This window comes from Myotis lucifugus, unplaced genomic scaffold (genome assembly GCF_000147115.1).
Source record: "Myotis lucifugus unplaced genomic scaffold, Myoluc2.0 scaffold_493, whole genome shotgun sequence".
In the NCBI taxonomy this organism is placed as follows: domain Eukaryota; kingdom Metazoa; phylum Chordata; class Mammalia; order Chiroptera; family Vespertilionidae; genus Myotis; species Myotis lucifugus.
Window position 1 is genome coordinate 593138 of NW_005871541.1, and position 7956 is coordinate 601093.

The window sequence follows — 7956 nt, forward strand, 5'->3', positions numbered from 1 at the left end:
AGCCGAGCGCTCTCCTGGCCGGGCTGCAGCCCCTCTCATCTCTGCCTTTCCTTTAGCCTGTCCCCCCATCTCCCACCCACACCCCTCCTTCTCCCAGGAAACAGAGACAGGCGCTTGGGTAGCTTAGACAGAACTTTTCCTTGTGTGACCCCGGAGAGAAAGGACCCAGAGGTTCAGGTGAATTTCTGCTAAAAGCAGTTCCCATGGGTAGGAAAGGAGCAAAGGAGGGGAAGATCCTCTATATTCAGATCACTCAGGTGGCTCAGGGTGGTGCACAGGCCCGGTCACTTTCTGGAAGATGGGAGCCTTTATCCTGGTCCATCAGGACTCAGGGTGGCTGTCAGGGTCTCCAGTGATCAGGAAGGTCCTTGACCATGGGCCCAGGCCTAATATCCTCAGGGCTCAGAGCTGGTTCTCTGGCACAGGCCCATCCAGTTCCTGACACCTGACCGTGTCTGGGGTCTCAGGTCCTGGAGGAACTAAGAAGCCACGTCTGCTCTGGGGATGATCCGGCCGTACACCTCTGTGTTTGGGTTGAGTAATTCCTGTTAAAGAAAGAAGAGATCTCCTAGCCCTGCAGCCTCCTCAGAACACAGGCACCATGGGGACTGACTGTGCTGGGGTGTCTGTCCCAGGGCACCTTCTCCTCCCACCCTGTTTTCACTTTTTGCTGCCCTTTCCTGAGCCTGGAAGCACAGCCAGGGCTGGGCTGGAGGCAGCTCCTGGGGCCCCTGGGACCTGCAGGATAGAACATTCATAACCCAAACTCACCTCACAGATAGGGCCTGCTGTCCTGGGGTCGGGTAGGGGGCCCTGTGCAAGGGTAGGGAGGGCATCAGAGGACGGGGAGGGAGAAGCTGTCACTCTGTCTCCTGAGCAGCTGTCTTCACACCTGTAGCCCAGCACCCCAATTTCAGCCCACACTGCACCCCATCACCCTTGTTTGTCTGGGACACTTACTGGTGCTCCCAGTGCCCATTCTGCTCCATGCTGGACTCCAGGGTTCCCCTCAGACTCTGGCCCTGCCCTGTCCACCCCTGATGTGAGGGCCCCACTAGGCCACACGGGGCTCCCCTTGTGCTGGCTGTTCTGGGGAAGGGGGTTTGTGCTGTGTTGTGAGGTTGGATGGTGCCCCTGCCCTGAGCGTGGGTCACTGAGGCCCTGGGTGAGGGAACAGGGAGGAGATGGACTTACCGGGAAGGCAGAGATTCCAGAAGACCCTGGCCTGGGAGCAGAGACAGGAGGAGTTAGCACCCAATGAGGAAGAAGCTTTGGCCTGTTCTCCAGGAGAGGTGGTTCTTTAGCTCCCAAGAGCCAGGGGTGAAAGGTCATCTCATCTCCCAGGCAAGACCCTCTGGCCATTTCAGGGTCCAGTGAGGGAGAGGTGGTGACACATGACACAGCCTACAGGTCAAGTTGACTGGCGATCCCGGGTCCCCTGTACAGAGTGGTGATGAGAATCCCCCTTGAAGCTCAGGGAAGGGTCAGATCCTGAGGGACAAGGGCAGGGGTGAACACTGTGGGGAAGGCCTGGGGGCTCCAGGCTGAACAGACACTCACCAGGGGTGGCTGCTGGAGGTGGGTGCTCTCGGAGGCCATGCGGGTCACTGGCCCTGGGAAAGGTCAGACTTACTTGTGAGGGGTGCAGGGGAGCTTTGGTGTCACAACAGGGGGCAAGGAGGGTCTCCTTTCCCAGCAGAGGGTGGAGGCCTCTCTCCACTGTTTAGGGGGTCGGGCCCAGGGGAGGGGAACTGAGGCAAGGCCTTAAGGATCCACTGCTGACCTGGGCTCACAGGAGAAGGACCCACAGGCAGATGGGGGTCTGGGAGGAGTTACTAGGGAAGGGGCTGAGGCCCAGGACAGGAGTGCACCCCGAGGGTCTGACTTAGTGGAAAGGTCAAGGCCTCAGAGGGCAGCAGTGCCAGCCTCATGTAGCATCCAGATGAGTGTGGTGCCTGCTGTGGCCAGACCCGCCCCTCAGGCAGATGGGGAGGAGCCCCCACATGGCATGTGGTACATGTTCTTCCTTTTCTTTCAAACTCAGGAAACAACTGGAGTTTAGTCAAATTCATGCAAATTGGGCAGCATCTAAGAGAAAGGAGAGTGGCTGGTGGATCTCACCATCTGAGAGGATCGCACCCTGTTGTCAAGGTGCCATCATGAGGACACATGTGTGAAATAGTCAGTGAACCAGTCAGATGATCAGGGTCACCAGGCCCACCTTGGGAAGGTCTCGGGAGCCACTGGGAGGAATGGGAGTCTCACATTAAAACAAGGATGTGAGTCAGGAGTCAGGGGTGAAGTGAGCATAATAAGGCGCTTGGAGTGGAGGAGAGGCCTTGGCATGACTCACGTTGGTCAGTCACAGTCTGTGTGATTCTGATTGAGTGACTGTATCATCCTGAAACCCAGTTTTCCCTGAATGAAACAGGATAAATGGTAAATGGTCTCAGGTTTGCCATGTTGCCTTTGAATGAACCTTAAATCTTTCACAATTTCCTAACCTAAAGTGTGGAATAGAGGGGCTGCCCAAGTTAACAGCCTCTGTTATTATTTGTGTCTGTGAGAGAGGATGCCATGGGCAGATCCCTGCTGGACTAGGAGCTTCGAGGAACATCTTCCCTTTCCCTCCCTGGGGAGACCATGTTCCTCTTCCTTCCTATGTCCCCCAGAGCAGTGGCTAAAGGCCTGGGGACCTTGTCCACATACTCCCCACGCATGGTCTCAGGTGAAGGAGCAGGTTCCATCCCTCCCCAGGTGTGGCTCTTGAGGCTGAGCCCTGGCTGGTGACCACCTGGACAACCTTGTGACATGGGTACCTGAGAAATTGTTGCTGCCAGTCAGCCCTGCCCACAGATCAACCTCAATTACCCAGAGGCTCCTCATATTCTCTAGAGTCAGGGCCCTGGGACAGAGGTCTGGGGGAGGAAGGTGGAAGAGGTCCCTGCTGGGGTGCCTGGCCAGCCTGGGTGAGGAGCTGAGGGCCATTTTCAGGCTGGCCACGGCCCCCAGTGACCCAAGCTCCCAGCCTCTCCTTTTTTTCTTTTCTTTTTTCCTGGGATTTATTTATTTTCTATGATTGAAACTTTGTAGCCTTGAGTGGAACCCAGGTCCAGCTGGAAGCCTGGGTTACCCCTGGCAACCCAGGCTCCCAGCCTCTCCTTGAGCAGAGGCCACTGCCAGCTGGAAGCAGGTATCTGGGATTTATTTATCTTCTATAATTGAAACTTTGTAGCCTTGAGTGGAGCGGAGGGCTGGCCAGGGCAGGCGGGAAGCTTGGCTTCCTCCATTGCCCGGGGCAACCCAAGCCTCCTGCTCACTCCAGCTCCATGGCCGCCATCTTAGTTGGTTTAATTTGCATACTCACTCCTGATTGGCTTGTGGGCATGGCTTGTGGGTGTGGCTTGAGCATAGTGGTGGGATGGTTAATTTGCAAGTTTTTCTTTTTTTTTTATTATATAGGAATATTGTCTGTGCTTCTTTTGTAAAATGCCTATTTTGGGGTCTCTTTTTCTACAGACTTGTTTATCTCTTCCTTACTGATATGTAGGCATTCCTTATGTATGTTAATTATTCCACACTAATCCTTTGTCAGATGATTTGTCTTAGTTTCTATTTGGTATGTTTTGAAGAACAGATTTCTATTGTTGAATTTATCAGTCTTCCAGTTTTATGGTTGATTCTTCTTGTACCTTGCTTAAGACACCCTTCTCTACTCAAATATGTAAGATATGTGCTCCTTTATTTTCTCCCAAAATTTGTTTAGCTTTTCAAATTTAAGTTCTCAATTTGTGCAGAATTGATTTTTGTGTGTCTTTGAAGTAGGAATCTTTTCATTTTTTCACATGGATAACTAATTTCCCACCCCCCTTCATTGAATAATCCCTTTTCTCCCTATTTATGTATCTGCAATGACATCTTTCTCAAATGTCAGAGTTCCTTATTGGTATGAGTCTGTTTCTGGGCTCCTTGTTTTTCTCATTGGTCAATTTATCTACTCCTGTGTTAATACTGCACTGTCTTAATTTTTATAACTTTATAGTAAACCTTTATACTTGATAAAGCACGTCATTCCTCTCCCCACTTCTTCTTCATCTTCAGAAGAATCATGGCTATTCTTGAGCCTTTGCATTTCTATATTAATTTTTGGATCAGCTTGTCAAGTTCCATGAAAATGCTGTTGGGATTTTAATTCCTCTCTTCCTCACCGCTGTCCTGCTGGCCGCCATGTTTGAATCCTCTAGGGCATAATATCTTGTTGTCCTACAGAAAATTAAATAAGATTCAATGATCTAGACAAAATATTAAATATTAAAACTGGTTTAAGTATAATTAATATCTTTTAAAGTTATTACCATAAGGCTATACATTTCTTTTACCTAAATTTACAAAAGATTTATAATATAATCGTTTGGGTAAGTGTATTTGACAAACTTCCCAAATTTTAAATTTCAAAAGATGCCTGAAACATTACATGAGAAGCTTTGCCAAATAAAAATTAATAATAATAACTATGTTTATATACATATAGTAATATTACAATTAATGTTCTGGAAATTTCAGTCTGCTCTAGGAAGGAACTTAGAAAGATTTAGAGCCGAATTCAAAGAGGAGATTCTCAGAAGTAACAGGTCTCCTGTCGGTGACACTGGACAAACCTGTTAGGGTCGCCGAAGGAGGAACGCATGAGGCCACAAGGGGTGAAGAATGAATAATTTACTATCAGATTTGCTAGCAGAAGGGCTGAGGCCAAAACAGCATCAGCAGTGCAGAGCAGGGGGAGCGGGTTATTTATGTCTCTTGTAAAGGTCAGGTGCAGGTGGGGTCCAGGTGTAGGTGCTCACCGGAAACTGGGTGAGATGGTTTACTGGAAACCAAAGGCTGTTAGTCATGAAAACTATCATGAGAATAACAGGAAAATCAAAGGCCATTAATCATGAAGCCAGCAATGAGAATAACAGAAAAATCACCAGGTGCGGAAAGAGCCTTCAGCGGGGGGCATAATGGAGCCCAAGAATGTGCCCAACATTCTAGGGAGGGGCGAGGGAATCAAGCAGAGCCTACTGGAGTGTAAGAATGTGCCTACCATTCCAGCCTCTCTTTTTTCTTTTTTGCCTGTAAGCTGGGGTTCATAGAAGCTGGGGTTCCTGCAAGCTGGGGTTGATGAGGGATGCCAATCTCGTTTTTCTGTAGCTTCTTCATGCTTAGGTGGAGTGTAGAGATGTCCCTGATTCGTCGGTGTTTGAGGGAGGGGATGATATCTAGTGTAGTCTGGAATAGCATCATCTCCCCTATGGATCTATTGGTAATTGTCTGAATGCGGTTTTGGAGGAAGGAGGGGAGAGCTCTTAGGATGCCCAGACCAAAGATGAGTGCCAGGAAGAGCATTAAGAGGTGTGAAAATGCTGGCCTTGGGATCTAAAAGTTCAATGAAGGGGGTCCCTACACTGCGTCATAGAAGGGCTTTGGGAGAGACTGAAGTTGGGAACCCAGAGGTGAAAGAACCTAGTGAGCCCAAGAAAGGAGAGTATTTCTTGTTTAGAGGAGGTGACAGTATAAGGTGTTTATGGTCCAAGGTAATGGCTCAGCTTTGTGGAGTGAGAGTAAAACCGAGGTAGGTGACTGTGGTTTGGGACAATTGGGCTTTATGAGGGGACGAGTGGCAGCCCTGGTCAGGCACCGACATAGAATGAGAAATGAGTGGATAAAGGGGGTGTCTAGTAAGATGCAGTGTAGAGGTGAGGTGGCTAATGGCTGTGAGATTAGTCTGTCAACCCCATAATAGAGACTGAGGAGGGGCCAAGGGTCCTAGCAAATTTGGGGATGGCAAAATACGTGGCCCCAGTGTGAAGGAAAGAAGAGATGGCTTACCTGTCAGCACAATCATTACCCAGTGGTGTAAGTCTGTGGGGTCTTGTCAGGGCCTGGGCAGCTTCAGTCTTCTGGGAACTCCAAACCAGATCCAGAGGGTGGTCTTGCTAGACTGGTGAGGTGTGACCTGTGGGGATCGCACTACAGTCTGATTTCCAGGGGCCTTCCCTTCCACACTTTGGGCAGGGCACAGGCAGGGGTCTCTGATTTGGGCAGGACTTGGTCCAGTGTCCATCCTTGTTGCATTTGAAGCATGGGCCCGGAGGAGGCTTAGCCCTTGACTTACCCTTGGTTGGAGGACCAGCACTTCGTTTGGGGTTCTTGAGAGTGGTGGCTAGGAGCTGGAAGGCCTCCTTCTGGGCCTCAGCTTTGGCCTGATGTCCCCTTTCTTTTTGGATTTGGGTCTCCTTGTCTCTATTATTAAATACTCTAAAGGCCAGGTTAATGAGATGTTTATGAGGGCTTTGTGGAGCTGTGTATATTTTTTGAAGTTTGTGGCATATGTTGGGGGCTAATTGGGATATAAAATGGAATCAGATGAAGGGTTTCCTCTGGAAGGTGGGGCCCAAGGTGTCTTCTAGGAACTCCAAACCGGATCCAGAGAGTGTTCTTGCTAGACTGTAAGGCCTCTGTGAGGTGGGAAAGGAAGAGCGCTGGGTTTTCCTCAGGGCCCTGAGTGATTTCATTAAGTTTGTCCTAGTTGACTGCCTTATAAGCAGCCTTTTTGTTTAGAATGTAGAAATAGGTGTGTGTGTGGGAGGTGGTAGGTGCAGGCCTTAATGCTTGTCATCTGCTTGGATTCAAAAGCACCACATTCTTTCTTTACGAGGGGAGGGGCTGTATTCCTCCCTGTAGTTTCTGAAAGGCATGACTAAAAGTAAGAGATTCTTGAGGCTGCAGTTAAAGGGGTAGAATGAAAGGGTAGCATTGAGGATGCCTATTTACCACAGTGACCAAACAAGGCTTTGGAAGCAAGAGGCCTTGGTAAGAGAGTAAGCAGTCCATATTTAAGAAACATTTAATTCTCATCTGTCACATTGAGGGCTACCTTTGGCTCCATCCCTTTAATGGTGATGCTCTTAGAGGGGGCTGACTGGAGGGTTGGGCCCCATCAGCTTAAGGCCATTGTGTGGGTAGACTCTAGTCCTGGGCCTCTTCCAGTCCCCAGAACAATCCCTCTTCCACCAGGACTTCCCACTGGATGTCATCAGGACCTGTCCCCAGTGCCGTGTCCATTCCAGCTACATCATCACCCACAAATTCTGGGTGAGCCAGGGGGCGGAGAAGGAGCATCAGGAACTGCAAGACTCGGACCAGCCAGATCCGATGCCGGTAATTTGCACAGGGGAATGGCCGCTGCCCCTTCAAGTCTGACTGCATTTACCTGCACCAGCTTCCAGACAAGGCCTGGTCCTCGGCTCCTCCCTGCCTGGAGTCTTCCCTGCCCAGAGAGCTCACAGACAGCCTCCAGGAGTGAGGTGCTGGGCCCAACAGGCTCTGGAGGATGGGAGGGATTCCTTCCTTTTCTCTGTCTTAGATGTTAAAAAACACTGAAAGTTACATCTGTTAATTGCTCAGTGGGGGTCTGGGGTCCTAAGGCTAGTTTTGGTCATTTTTTTCTAATGCCTGAGGCAGTCTATTGGATAAAATGTATTCCAAACATTTTGGGCCCTTAACACACCCAAATAATTTCTATGCTTTTTCTCTCTTTCTTTCTTTCTTTCTTTCTTTCTTTCTTTCTTTCTTTCTTTCTTTCTTTCTTTCTTTCTTTCTTTCTTTCTTTCTTTCTTTTTTTTTTTTTAATATATTTTATTGATTTTTTACAGAGAGGAAGGTAGAGAGACAGATAGTTAGAAACATCGATGGGAGAGAAACATCGATCAGCTGCCTCCTGCACATCTCCCACTGGGGATGTGCCCGCAACCCAGGTACATGCCCTTGACCGGAATCGAACCCGGGACCCTTCAGTCCGCAGGCCGACGCTCTATCAGTTGAGCCAAACCGGTTTCGGCTCTTTCTTTCTTTCTTTCTTTCTTTCTTTCTTTCTTTCTTTCTTTCTTTCTTTCCTTCTATGGTTCTTTCTTT